We start from the raw sequence: 15,299 nt of genomic DNA on the forward strand, positions 1-15,299 counted from the left end.
TATTAATCATGGGGTTGGATCAATGCTTTAGGGTTGTATTGCAGCCAGTGGCACAGGGAACATCTCACGATTAGAAGGAAAAATGATTCAATAAAATTTCAGCAAATTTTGGATGCTAACTTGATGCCATCTGTGAAAAAGCTGAAGTTAAAGAGAGGATGGCTTCTACAAATGGATAATGATCCTAAACACACCTCGAAATCCACTGGGGATTACATCAAGAGGCGTAAACTGAAGGTTTTGCCACGGCCTTCACAATCTCCTGACCTCAACATAATTGAAAATCTATGGATAGATCTTAAAAGAGCAGTGCGTGACAGACAGCCCAGAAATCTCAAAGAACTGGAAGACTTTTGTAAGGAAGAATGGGCAAAGATATTTCAAACAAGAATTGAAAGACTCTTGGCTGGCTACAAAAAAACATTTAAAAGCTGTGATACTTGCCAAAGGGGGCAGTACAAGATATTAAATCTGCAGGGGGCCCAAACTTTTGCAGATGCATTTTTTTGTTTTCTGTTATTTTGAAAGTGTAAATGATGGAAATAAAATCTAACTTTTGTTGACATATTATAAGAATGTCTAATCTGTAATTTGACGCCTTTTGGAGATTTTTCCATCTTTCCTTGGCTTCTTTATGCACATTAATACAAATTTTTACCTGGAGTGCCCAAACTTTTGATCCCCACTGTAGATGTAAAGAAATTACATTACAATGTACAACAGTGCCTGCGGCTGATAAATAAGTCATACACACCAAATAACCAGCTATGTGTTATGTCCCCAGATGCATCTAATGCACAAATTTTCAATAAGTACAGTCCAGATCCAACATTCACAGTATAAAATATCAAAACTAATAATAATCAAACAAGGTATATACAATCAAAAAGATCTGACATGTTTCCCTGGATGGTGCTTGGTTCATCAGGGGATGCATAATCGGGCGAAGACAGCTATAATACCAATACGGCAGCACAGTTGGCTCCAATCAACCGATGTAAAAACAACAATACCGACAAACACTGAGCTTTTACAGTAGGTTTATCACCAGGCTGAGGTGTAATTTAAGACACCAAATCTGTAACATGTGCCAATTATCATATTTGTGGCTTCTCATGTGGTAAAAGTGCCTTCAGGTCCCTTTCAGTGTGACTGTTACCTCTTAACCCTCTGTAGCTTCACCCTTTAACCAGGTCCACATAATACACTATATAAATGGTTTGGGTTTGCAGACTTTGCATGAACAGTGTTAACTAAGAAGTCTCTGCTGGAGATCTTGACCCCTGGTGGCAGAAGCCATACTATACACAGGCATTGTATTTCCTACGTGTTCTATGCAAAATCCATTCTATTTTTAAATGAAGTTGTAGAATAGGAAATAAGAACATGTTCAATATACAATACTGTTATATAAGTCTCTATTTATATAATACTACTCACATGGAAATACGTTGTATAACTTGGTGGAAGTGACTCTGCTCTTTTCCTTTCACATGAGATGTGTGAGATACGGGAAGGAAATGCGATAAAACTATCACCTGCGCCACTGGTTCTACACAATTCGAGCAGAATTCCGTCAGCTTGGTTTCCTGGTTACCAAACATCCTACATGGAACCTGAATAAATCAAGGGAAATACCTTCCAGAGTCAGCTGCTCGGTAGGTCATGATGACAGATATGAATGAGCTTACGTCCTATCTTTTTGAAGGCTGCAATGTATTTATTATTGTATTAATAAAATGCATCCCAGAAATATATTGATGGTGTCGCCAAACACAACACATAAAGACATTTACAGGAGACCTGTATTAAGCCCTATCAAAGCCAAACTGTTGGGTTCAAATGTATTCACTGAATGGCACCAGTTTGTAGGATCTCTGGGCACCAGTTTGGAGGATCTCTGGGCACCAGTTTGGAGGATCTCTGGGCACCAGTTTGTAGGATCTCTGGGCACCAGTTTGGAGGATCTCTGGGCACCAGTTTGGAGGATCTCTGGGCACCAGTTTGGAGGATCTCTGGGCACCAGTTTGTAGGATCTCTGGGCACCAGTTTGTAGGATCTCTGGGCACCAGTTTGTAGGATCTCTGGGCACCAGTTTGGAGGATCTCTGGGCACCAGTTTGTAGGATCTCTGGGCACCAGTTTGGAGGATTTCTGGGCACCAGTTTGGTTTATCATTTTGAATGTGCACCCCATGGTGACAATCTCTATTGTGCCCATATATCTACCATTACTATATGTCCAATAAATCCATGTGTACCACCACTGTTGTACAGTCTGACAAAGAAGTCCCCGCCGGCAAGCCCAGGCTCCCTAATCCCATCCTCTTCCTGCTTCCTCCACCATGGCTGCTGTTCCTGATGTAGCCCATAGTGTGTGTTTGCTCTTGCTGCAACATAAAGGGACGGTGTGCTTATTTCTAATGTTTTTTCCACCTACCCCTGCTGGCACTGCCTGTTTAAGGCTGCTCTACCTTCTCACCTGTGAATGAGCAATAATGTGGTTTTCCGCATCAGGTGTGTTCCTGATCTACTATCCCGTATCTGACCTGTGCCTGTTCATCTGGTGTTTTCTATGACTAATCCTTTTGTACTTAACTGACCCTTCTATGATTAACACAGTCCATTGACTCTGAACCTATTCCGCCGGCCACAATTCATCTTCCTGCACTTGACTCCAAACCTGTGCTGCCTGCCCTGAATCTTCTGCCTGGACCTGACAGCGCTTCCTGGCTGCCAGTCTATAACCCATGCCTGCTGCAGTCCCACTTCGGCCTGGCATTGTAACCTTGTGGCCTGCCTGGCCAGCTGCTACCCACACGGGACCACTCTTGAGAAACAACCTGGTACCCTCTAGTATCAGTCAAGCTTCCAAAACCTGGAGCACGATGAAAGGGTGAAAACCTAGTGGGTACCGTAAACCCAAAGCCAAACCGGTTAGGGGGGGATGAAAAGGCACTGGGGGGTGATCAAGGGAGGAATAAAAGTGCACAGGGGGGTAGCAGCCACATATGTAATGCTGATAATGGTATCACATCGCGTGTCGTAGGTCGCGCATCGTGATACGTGCAATTGTTGCGCCGAGAGGTGCCCAGGAGACACAGACCCTGAGCTGTGTAAAGGCCCCTCTAATTTCTGATGGCCACCCTGCTTGTAATGTCAAAAACAAACCCCAAAATGGTCCCTACTAGAGTGTCGAAGGTTTGCTCCATTGCTAACCATAAGCCCTGCCACCCAGATACTGTACCACCCTGGAGATTATGTAAAGAAGAGTGTAAATCCTTATTACAGCCACTGGACTATTGATACTGTTATAGGGAGCAACCATACTCCATATAGGCAGGAAACTTTAATACCTTAATAACTTTAGAATGACAAGGAAAATATACAACCCCCATGCAGATGTTCTCCTGATTGGCTGCGAGTGCTGGGCCTGCATGTCACACACCACAGGAATATAGTTCCTCAATCATCTTAGTAGTTTTATTAGGAAATTCACATGAGTTCCAGTCTGTGTTTTATACGGGAGCTGCACTCACCATTTTTAAGGCTTTAAAGCTAAAATCTGCCATTAGTTCAGTGTCTGTTCCAGGCTTGCTCTGGTGAGATGCATTCTGGGAGAGGTCACCTTTACACCAGGCACTGTACAGTAAAATTATATAGAATTAACTTCTCCCCCATGTTAATTAATAGGATTACACATAAGCTCTTTCAGGCAGTGATGTATTGTGCAAAATTTAGTGCCCAAAAGCATGTAAAGTGAGAGGCGATGCATAAAATGTAAGCGTTTGAAATATACGTACAGGAGGGATTATAGAATGGCGCACACGTGATGACATCCTTTCAGGAGGAGGAGGAGAGCAGGGGGGAAAAGTGTAGAATTTGTTTTATTTTTATTTTGGTGGGGACCTGTGGGGAAATCACCTTACAACTAAGGGCATCCTGCTTAGAGGGACAAACTACCAATTTATACCTACTGGGGAATCTATTCAATGGGGGGGGGGGGGGGGGGGTAACCAACCAACTGTGCACTTTCCAAATGGGGAGGGGGGGTTACCTACCTCCTAGGGCATCTACCTAAAGGGGGGCTTTTCTACCAATTGTGTGCATCTACTTAATTGGGGGGAGGGGATTTCCTACCTACTGGGGACATCTACCTAATGGGGCAACTTCCAACATAAGGCATTTACCTAATGGGGGAAAATGACCTAACTACTGGGGGCATCTACCTAATCAGAATGAGAATTCTCTACCAACTAGGGGCATCTACTTAATAGGGGAAAATGTCCTACCTACTGGTGGCATCTACCTAATCAGAGTGAGAATTCTCTACCAACTAGGGACATCTACTTAATTGGGGAAAATGTCCTACCTACTGGTGGCATCTACCTAATCAGAGTGAGAATTCTCTACCAACTAGGGGCATCTACTTAATTGGGGAAAATGTCCTACCTACTGGTGGCATCTACCTAATCAGAGTGAGAATTCTCTACCAACTAGGGGCATCTACTTAATTGGGGAAATGTCCTACCTACTGGTTGCATCTACTGGGTGTTTGTATTTCCCTAATTAATTCTTAGCAACTCTTGAAATTACCCCCTCCCCCTTTTAATTGTAATACTCTTGTCATACCACCTATGTTAACCCAGTGACTACTGTAGGGTCAGGAACTATTTAAGAATAGAAAAGCAAAATCCAAAGAGCCTTTTATCCCCATTGACTTTCTAAAATGATTCCAGACTCTGGTCAACATACCCACCCAAAGGTTTTTTATTCCCTTTATTACCCAGTTTCATCTCCAGTATGCCAGTTTACTACTTCTTCATAATCCTGAACTACCCCTTTTAAAAAGTCTTCTCCTTCCCATTTGACTAACCAAGACAGATACATGAACACTTGTTCCAAGTGACCTCTCTAGGTTGATGTACTGCTCCAAATTAGATAAGATACGTGCACGGAGAAAACACACTGACTCTCATTGGGTCAAAGCAGTTCTCTGATTTATTGTATAGCGTACACACAAGATATATCCTTCAGTAGGGCGTAGCACATTGTATAAGCATTCTAATTGGTTATCTACTTTACATAAGAATTGCATCATATTCTCTCTGTGCCAAAAAGGGATGGTCACACAGGGTGTAATTCAGGATGTAACCTCCGTTTTAGGAGAATGGTCTTTATTGAACATATATTATCCATAACAGAACAAATTTGGAATGGGAATCCCATTGCTAAGAAAACAGGCACCCCTGGATGGTTCCCTTAAAGGGGTGCTTCGGTGAAAAACAAATGTTATCAAATCAACTGGTGCCAGAAATAAAACAGATTTGTAAATTACTTCTGTTTAAAATTCTTAAAGGGGCACTCCAGGCAAAAACTTTTTTTCTTTAAAAGAACTGGTGCCAGAAAGTTAGACAGATTTGTAAATTACTTCTATTAAAAAAATCTCAATCCTTCCAGTACTTATTAGCTGCTGTAAGCTACAGAGGAAATTCTTTACTTTTTGAATTTTTTTTTTGTCTTGTCCACAATGCTCTCTGCTGACATCTCTGTCCGTGTCAGGAACTGTCCAGAGCAGCATAGGTTTGCTATGGGGATTTTCTCCTGCTCTGGACAGTTCCTGATATGGGCATCAGGTGTCAGCAGAGAGCACTTTGGATAACACAAAAAATAAATTAAAAAATAAAGATTTTCCTGTGGAGCATACAGCAGCTGAAAAGTACTGGAAGGATTAAGATTTTTTAATAGAAGTAATTTACAAATCTGTTTAACTTTCTGGCACCAAAAAAAAAATAATAAAAAAAAAGGTTTTCCACCGGAGTACCCCTTTAAGTCTTTAAGTACTTATCAGCTGCTATATGCTCCAGAGGAAGTTGTGTTGTTCTTTCCAGTCTGACAGCAGTGCTCTCTGCTGACACCTCTGTCCATTTCAGGATCTATATCCAGAGCAGGAGAGGTTTGCTATGGGGATTTGCTTCTGCTCTGGACAGTTCCTGACATGGACAGAGGTGTCAGCAAAGAGCACTGTGATCCGACTGGAAAGAACTATACATCTTCCTGTGGAGAATACAGCAGCTGATAAGTGCTGGAAGGATTAAGATTTTTTAATAGAAGTAATTTACAAATCTGTTTAACTTTCTGGCACCAGTTGATATGAAAACATTTTTTTCCATTGCAGTATTCCTTTAAAGAAGGGTATTGGTGGAGGATGTAAAGAGCAGTGTGCACTGGCCCTTTAAATAGGCATTGGTAAGCACCTGGGGGGAAATTTATCAAAACCTGTGGGAAGAAAAGTTGGCCAGTTGCTCGTAGCAACCAATCAGATTGCTTCTTTTATTTTTCAGAGGCCTTTTTCAAAAATGAAAGAAGCGATCTGATTGGTTGCTATGGGCAACTGGTCAACTTTTCCTCTACACAGGTTTTGATAAATCTCCCCCCTGAAGACTATGGGGTAAATTTATCAAAACCTGTGCAGAGGAAAACTTGCCCAGTTGCCCATAGCAACCAGTCAGATCGCTTCTTTCATTTTTAACAAGGCCTCTGCAAATTGAAAGAAGCAATCTGATTGGTTGCTATGGGCAACTGGGCAAGTTTGCCTCTGCACAGGTTTTGATAAATCTCCCCCTATGTGTGACCAAGAGACAAAGCAAAGTGGTGGAAAAAGTTGCCAAAAAAGGACCTGGTGGGAAGGAGAAGCTGCCTAACAGACTGGAGCAGGGTTTCTCAACCAGGGTGCCTCCAGCTGTTGCAAAACTACAACTCCCAGCATGCCCGGACAGCCAACGGCTGTCCGGGCATGCTGTGAGTTGCAGTTTTGCAACAGCTGGAGGCACCCTGGTTGGGAAACACTGGACTGTAGGGATGGAAGGCAACAGCAGGTCCGGTGTGTAGAATCATCTGACACTCAGAATCAGTACAATTAGAGATGAGCGAATTTACAGTAAATTCGATTCATCACGAACTTCTCGGCTCGGCAGTTGATGACTTTTCCTGCATACATTAGTTCAGCCTTCAGGTGCTCCGGTGGGCTGGAAAAGGTGGATACAGTCCTAGGAGACTCTTTCCTAGGACTGTATCCACCTTTTCCAGCCCACCGGAGCACCGGAAAGCTGAACTAATTTACGCAGGAAAAGGCATCAACTGCCGAGCCGAGAAGTTCGTGACCAATCAAATTTGCTGTAAAATTCGCTCATCTCTAAGTACAATATGAGTAATGTGACGTATTCAGAAAAGCGTACAAGCAAGTCAGACGCTATATTCAGGTTGGTCCATAAATATTATGGCAGAAGAAAACAAATCAAAGTCGTCTGACGGTACAAACCACCTAAAGGGTTCTGCTCCAGCTGGATCTAATAGTAAAGCAGCTGTTACCGTGAATCGGAATCGCTACCATTACAATGCGCACTCAGCCGGTCGGTTCTTCTACTCGGCGGCAAAGTGACATTTTAACGGTGGGAGTTTGATGGAAGCGATATTTGGCGCGGATGACCTAGCTGCCAATATTATCATTGTAAATGCAATGTGTCTGCGTCTGAGTGATTAGACTTCACAACGTGTACTCCAGCGCATGATATAGGAGCTCGGAGACTTTTATTACCCGCCGTCCATCTCATTTGTCTGATATCATCCGATTCCGCCAGCCGACACCATCAAGGCCCACCGAGGACTAAACGTTACTACATTCTTCTGATTGACTGAACATAAATAAATATGAAGCATACTCTCCCCAGTCATGAACAGAGCGGATGGTTAGAAAAATAATCACCCAGAAAAGCAATTTCCTGAAAAATACTGACACAGGAATCATACCGGAATATTTGCCTTTAAACTAAATTTGTGTTTGAAGTCGCAGAAATTTTAAAGGCAAAGTATATCACGGCTGATGTTTTAATAGGCAGAGATACAGAAGCTCATATAATAGAAACACGTACGGTAACAGTGAGTTATTTTACGGGATATGTTCATTTAAAGGGGTACTCCAGTGGAAAAAAATAAAATAAAATTAAAGGGGTACTCCGGTGAAAACCTTTTTTCTTTTAAATCAACTGGTGGCAGAAAGTTAAACATATTTGTAAATTACTTCTATTAAAAAATCTTAATCCTTCCTGTACTTATTAGCTGCTGAATACTGCAGAGGAAATTCTTTTCGGAATGCTCTCTGATGACATCACGAGCACAGTTCTCTCTGCTGATAACGCTTTATTTATTGTTGTCCTTAGTGGGATTTGAACCCAAGTCCCCAGCACTGTAAGGTAACAGTGCTAACCACTGAGCCACCATGCTGCCCTTAATGAACATCTTCTATGCATGGTTGCTAAAATGGACAGAGATGTCAGCAGAGAGCACTGTGCTCGTGATGTCATCAGTGTTCCAAACAGAAAGGAATTTCCTCTGTAGCATTCAGCAGCTAATAAGTACTGGAAGGATTAAGATTTTTTAATAGAAGTAATTTACAAATATGTTTAACTTTCTGCCACCAGTTGATTTAAAAGAAAAAAGGTTTTCACCGGAGTACCCCTTTAAACCAACTGGTGCCAGAAAGTTAAACAGATTTGTAAAAGACTTCTGTTTAAAAATTGTAATCCTTCCAGTACTTATCAGCTGCTGTATGCTACAGAGGAAGTTCTCTTCTTTTTGATTTTCCTTTCTGTCTGACCACAGTGCTCTCTGCTGACACCTCTGTCCATATAAGGAACTGTCCAGAGTAGAAGCAAATCCCCATAGCAAACCTCTTCTACTCTGGACAGTCCCTGACATGGACAGAGGTGTCAGCAGAGAGCACTGTGGCCAGGCAGAAAGGAATTTCAAAAAGAAAAGTAGTATACAGCAGCTGATCAGTACTGGAAGGGTTAAGATTTTTTTTTTAATAGAAGTAATTTACAAATCTCTTCAACTTTCTGGCACCAGATGATTTAAAAAAAAAATATTGCCCCTTAAATTAAAAAGTATATTTATGAAAAATCAATGAATTGACTATTGAGTCTCTAGTCTGCTCTACTTATGGAGAAACGCAGGAGATGCCATTCTTTTTAACTTGCTGTATTGATACAGGATTCATAATATGATATTAGTGAGTTAGAATTCATGGGGTCCCTATAGAAAACAGCCCTCATTAGCCAGGAAACCCCCACCAGTAGTCAGGTAGTCCCCCTCATTAGCCAGGTAACCCCCCCCCCCACCAGTAGGCAGGTAGTCCCCCTCATTAGCCAGGTAACCCCCACCAGTAGGCTTGTAGTCCCCCTCATTAGCCAAGTAACACCACCAGTAGGCAGGTAGTCCCCCTCATTAGCCAGGTAACCCCCCCCCCCACCAGTAGGCTTGTAGTCCCCCTCATTAGCCAGGTAACCCCACCAGTAGGCAGGTAGTCCCCCTCATTAGCCAAGTAACACCACCAGTAGGCAGGAAGTCCCCCTCATTAGCCAGGTAACCCCACCAGTAGGCAGGAAGTCCCCCTCATTAGCCAGCTAACCCCACCAGTTGGCAGGTAGTCCCCCTCATTAGCCAGGTAACCCCACCAGTAGGCAGGAAGTCCCCCTCATTAGCTAGGTGACCCCACCAGTAGGCAGGTAGTCCCCCTCATTAGCCAGCTAACCCCACCAGTAGGCAGGTAGTTCCCTCATTAGCCAGGTAACCCACCAGTAGGATGGTAGTTCCCCTCATTAGGCAGGTAACCCACCAGTAGGCAGGTAGTTCCCCTCATTAGCCAGGTAACCCCCACCAGTAGGCAGGTAGTCCTCCTAATTAGCCAGGTAACCCCACCAGTAGACATGTAGTCCCCCTCATTAGCCAGGTAACCCACCAGTAGGCAGGTAGTCCCCCTTATTAGCCAGGTAACCCCCACCAGTAGGCAGGTAGTCCCCCTCATTAGCCAAGTAACCCCACCAGTAGGAAGGAAGTCCCCCTCATTAGCTAGGTGACCCCACCAGTAGGCAGGTAGTTCCCCTCATTAGCCAGGTAACCGCACCAGTAGGCAGGTAGTTCCCTCATTAGCCAGGTAACCCACCAGTAGGATGGTAGTTCCCCTCATTAGGCAGGTCACCCCCACCAGTAGGCAGGAAGTCCCCCTCATTAGCCAGGTAACCCCACCAGTAGGCAGGTAGTTCCCCTCATTAGCCAGGTAACCCCCACAAGTAGGCAGGTAGTCCCCCTAATTAGCCAGGTAACCCCACCAGTGGGCAGGTAGTCCCCCTCATTAGCCAGGTAACCCACCAGTAGGCAGGTAGTCCCCCTTATTAGCCAGGTAACCCCACCAGTAGGCATGTAGTCCCCCTCATTAGCCAGGTAACCCCACCACTAGGCAGGTAGTCCCCCTTATTAGCCAGGTAACCCCACCAGTAGGCATGTAGTCCCCCTCATTAGCCAGGTAACCCCACCAGTAGGCAGGTAGTCCCCCTCATTAGCCAGGTAACCCTACCAGTAGGCAGGTAGTCCCCCTCATTAGCCAAGTAACCTCCAGTTAGGCCTCCTGCCTTCTCCTCTCAATGAGTGACATCACCATCTGCGCCAGGGCAAAGGTCAGACTCCTGTAAAGGCTCACTGACCTTGGAATCTGGAGCCTGGCTAGTGAGTGGATTATAAAGTTGGTGGTTTGTATGGTCACCCACATCGCCCACATTATAATCTGCAGGGTGGATTGGGGGCAGGGCTATTTGCTCCCTGACTGGATCCTCTAGTCTGCCAGGCCCCATAGCAGTGGGGTGCTCTGCATCTGGTAAGTATGCCACTGTATTAATGGTTTGAGACGCAAAATCACTAAATGTAAAACAATAAGAGTTTAATGTACTTTAAGACAATATGCAGAAAGCTCCCTCTAGTGGTGGTTGTGTATGCAGGGGATCCAGAGCTTTTCCCTATTGGTAACAAATTAGCAGATGAACTTTCAACTGATACAAAATGTCCCACTGTGTTGACTATTGCAAAGTTTCCCACCAAATATTAAGGTTGTGTCATGTTCATCGGGACTTGCAAGTGGCCAAATGTTGCCATGCAGTACCAAAATAAAGCTGTGTGTTCACCTATAAGAATGTATTAGTATGCTAATGAGCCATAACCAAAGATGTTATAATGGGGTCCATGGGCCAAGCTTTAAAAGTTATTATATTCAATCCTAATGATCCCTTGAAATCAACTACACTGACAAAGATACCAGACAGCTCTACAGCTCTGCAGCCCTGAAGACGTTAATCACCTACCTACAGAATTGGCAATGTGTCTGATCAGTGGGGATTCCACTACCCTTACAAATGAGTTTTATGTACAATTTGTCCTGGTTTTCTAAAATACCTGAAAATTCTTAAACGCTACTGTGTCTGAATTACTGTATTTCATTCTTTATTTTTTATTTATTTATTATTGTTGAATCCCCCTTAAAATGAATTTTATATACAATGGCCCTGATTTTCTAGAATACCCCAAAATTCTACACTTTTAAATGTTACTGTATTTAAATGATTAATTAATTAAAGGGGTACTCCACTGGAAAACATTTTTCTTTTAAATCAACTGGTGCCAGAAAGTTAAACAGATTTGTAAATTACTTCTATTAAAAAAAATCTTAATCTTTCCAGTACTTATTAGCTGCTGTTATGATCCACAGAAAGTTCTTTTCTTTTTGAATTTCCTTTCAGTCTGACGACAGTGCTCTCTGCTGACACCTCTGTCCATTTTAGCAACTGTCCAGAGGTGTCAGCAGGGAGCGCTGTGGTCAGACAGAAAATAAATTAAATTAAAATAAATAAAAAATAAATTAAAAAGGAAAATAACTTCCTCTGGAGCATACATCAGCTGATAAGTACTGGAAAGATTAAGATTTTTTAATAGAAGTCATTTACAAATTTCTTTAACTTTCTGGCACCAGTTGATTTAAAAGAAAAATGTTTTCCAGTGGAGTACCCCTTTAATTAATTCATCATTTAAATACAGTAACATTTAAAAGTGTAGAATTTTGGGGTATTCTAGAAAATCAGGGCCATTGTATATAAAATTCATTTTAAGGGGGATTCAACAATAATAAATAAATAAACAAATAAAGAATGAAATACAGTAATTCAGACACAGTAGCGTTTAAGAATTTTCAGGTATTTTCCAGTGGGGTACCCCTTTAATTAATTAATAAATCATTTAAATACAGTGACATTTAAAAGTGCAGTGGAGTACCCCTTTAATTATAGTAGTATAGTATACAGCAGGTGATAAGTACTGGAGTGGTTAAAGGGGTATTCCAGGCAAAAACTTTTTTTTATATATCAACTGGCTCCGGAAAGTTAAACAGATTTGTAAATTACTTCTATTAAAAAATCTTAATCCTTCCAATAGTTATTAGCTTCTGAAGTTTTCTGTCTAACTGCTCAATGATGATGTCACGTCCCGGGAGCTGTGCGTGATGGGAAAATATCCCCATAGGAACTGCACAGCTCCCGGGATGTGAGTCATCAGAAAGCACTTAGACAGTAAACAGCAACTCAACTTCACAAGCTATTAACTATTGGAAGGATTAAGATTTTTTAATAGAAGTAATTTACAAATCTGTTTAACTTTCCGGAGCCAGTTGATATATATAAAAAAAAAGTTTTGGCCTGGAATACCCCTTTAAGATTTTTTAATAGAAGTAATTTACAAATCTGTTTAATTTTCTTGTACCATTTGATTTAAATAAAAAAATGTAATTAATTAATTAATTAATTAATCTTTGTTAAATTCCATTCCATTTGCTGGAAACTGTCATCAATAAGGCTAAAGCTGCTTGTCATGTTTTCATTTTTATTCTTATTACTGTATGGCAGTGCTAGAGGTGCCCTGGTTGGGAAACACTGCTGTATGGAATGTATGTTCAGGCGATATGATAATTTACGGAAAAACATTAAAGGGGTACTCCAGGGAAAAACTTTTTTCTATATATCAACTGGCTCCAGAAAGATAAACAGATTTGTAAATGACTTCTATTAAAAAATCTTAATCCTTTCAATAATTATCAGCTGCTGAAGTTGAGTTGTCGTTTTCTGTCTGGCAACAGTGCTCTCTGCTGACATCTCTGCTTGTTTCGGGAACTGCACAGAGTAGAAGAGGTTTGCTATGGGGATTTGCTTCCAAACTGGGCGGTTCCCGAGACACGTGTCATCAGAGAGAACTTAGAACAAAACAACTCAAATTCAGAAGCTCATAAGTACTGAAAGGATGAAGATTTTTTTAATAGAAGTCATTTACAAATCTGTTTAAATTTCTGGAGCCAGTTGATATATATATATAAAAAAATTATTTTCCTGGATAACCCCTTTAATACCCATAAAAATATCATGCTTGAAAATATTTCAAATAAAATGTTCTGTATCGGATCCATTATCCATCCTGGCAGGACCGAGCATTTTCAAATATTTAAAAATAATTTCACACAGTGGAAAATTTGACGTGCCGTCCATGGTAACGTGCAGAACTCCCAGCGGTATTTAGCTCTATGTATATTTATAAAAGATTAATATTTCATTACTCATTGACCAGGATTGCTCTTCCTACAAGAGAAGGACGGTGATGATTCATTCCAGAGTATTTCTCATGCACATACATAATCCTCTATATACATAGGGCTCACCATAGTAGACAATAGACAGGCCCCTATGGAAGCCCTAAGGAAACATGAATAGATGATAAAACTGCCACAGACGGATTAATACAACCGCCATATAATTAGTCATGAGCGGCATAGGCCATATTCGAATTCGCGATATTTCACGAATGTATGGACGAATATTCGTCATATATTCGCGAAATTCGCATATTCGTTATATTAGTTTTTTTTTTTGCGCATATGCGAAAATATATGCGAAAATATATGTGCATATTTGCGAATATTGAGCCCATCCTTCTTTAATGGTATAGAGAACTAATGGGCTGGTGCAGTGGTCTCCAACCTGCGGACCTCCAGATGTTGCAAAACTACAACTCCCAGCATGCCCGGACAGCCGTTGGCTGTCCGGGCATGCTGGGAGTTGTAGTTTTGCAACATCTGGAGGTCCGCAGGTTGGAGACAACTGCACTAGCCCATTAGTTCCCTATGCCATTAAAGGGGTTATCCAGGAAAAAACTTTAAAAAAAAAAAATATATATCAACAGATTTGTAAATTACTTCTATTAAAAAATCTTAAAGGGGTACGCTGCCCCTAGACATCTTATCCCCTATCCAAAGGATAGGGGATAAGATGTCAGAACGCCGCGGTCCCACTGCTGGGAGCCCTGTGATCCCCGCTGCGGCACCACGCTATCATTACAGCACAGAGCGAGTTCGCTCTGTGTGTAATGACGGGCGATACAGGGGACAGAGCAGCGTGACGTCATGGCTCCGCCCCTCGTGACATCACGGCCCGTCCCCTTAACGCAAGTCTATGGCAGGGGGCGTGACGACCACGGATGTCACGAGGGGCGGAGCCGTGACGTAACGATGCTCCGGCCCCTGTATTGCCGGTCATTACGTGCAGAGCGAACTCGCTCTGTGCTGTAATGATAGCGCAGTGTCGCAGCGGGGATCCCAGGGCTCCCCAGCAGCGGGACCGCGGCGTTCTGACATCTTATCCCCTATCCTTTCGATAGAGGTAAGATGTCTAGGGCGGAGTACCCCTTTAATCCTTTCAGTACTTATGAGCTTCTGAAGTTAAGGTTGTTCTTTTCTGTCTAAGTGCTCTCTGATGACTCGTGTCTCAGGAAAGGCCCAGTTTAGAAGCAAATCCCCATAGCAAACCTCTTCTAAACTGGGCGTTTCCCGAGACACGTGTCATCAGAGAGCACTTAGACCGAAAAGAACAACTCAACTTCAGAAGCTCATAAGTACTGAAAGGATTAAGATTTTTTAATAGAAGTAATTTACAAATCTTTTTAACTTTCTGGAGCCAGTTGATATATATATATATATATATATATATATATATATATAAAAGGTTTTTCCTGGAATACCCCTTTTAAGAAGGGAGGGCTCAATATTCGCGAATATGCACATATGCGAAGAGCAGAGAGGGATGATCAGTGATCACTGTGATGTGTAAAACATGAAAAGCAGAAAAAAGCCGCACTCACCCACTGAGAAGTATTTGCCAAACGATGCTTTATTCCAAGTGTCCATACAGCAGACGGCAAGTCAATAGCTGGAGGTGCGGGGAGCGAGAGCCAAAGCTATCAGGTGCGGGGGAGGGGGGGGCGTACCACTAGACATCACTGTGATGTGTACTGTGAACAAAGAAAAAAATGTGAATATTCATAATTGCAAATATATAGTGCTATGTTCTCTAATTCACGAAGATGCGGTATTCGCGATTAA

This window comes from Hyla sarda, chromosome 8 (assembly GCF_029499605.1).
Source record: "Hyla sarda isolate aHylSar1 chromosome 8, aHylSar1.hap1, whole genome shotgun sequence".
In the NCBI taxonomy this organism is placed as follows: Eukaryota; Metazoa; Chordata; class Amphibia; order Anura; family Hylidae; genus Hyla; species Hyla sarda.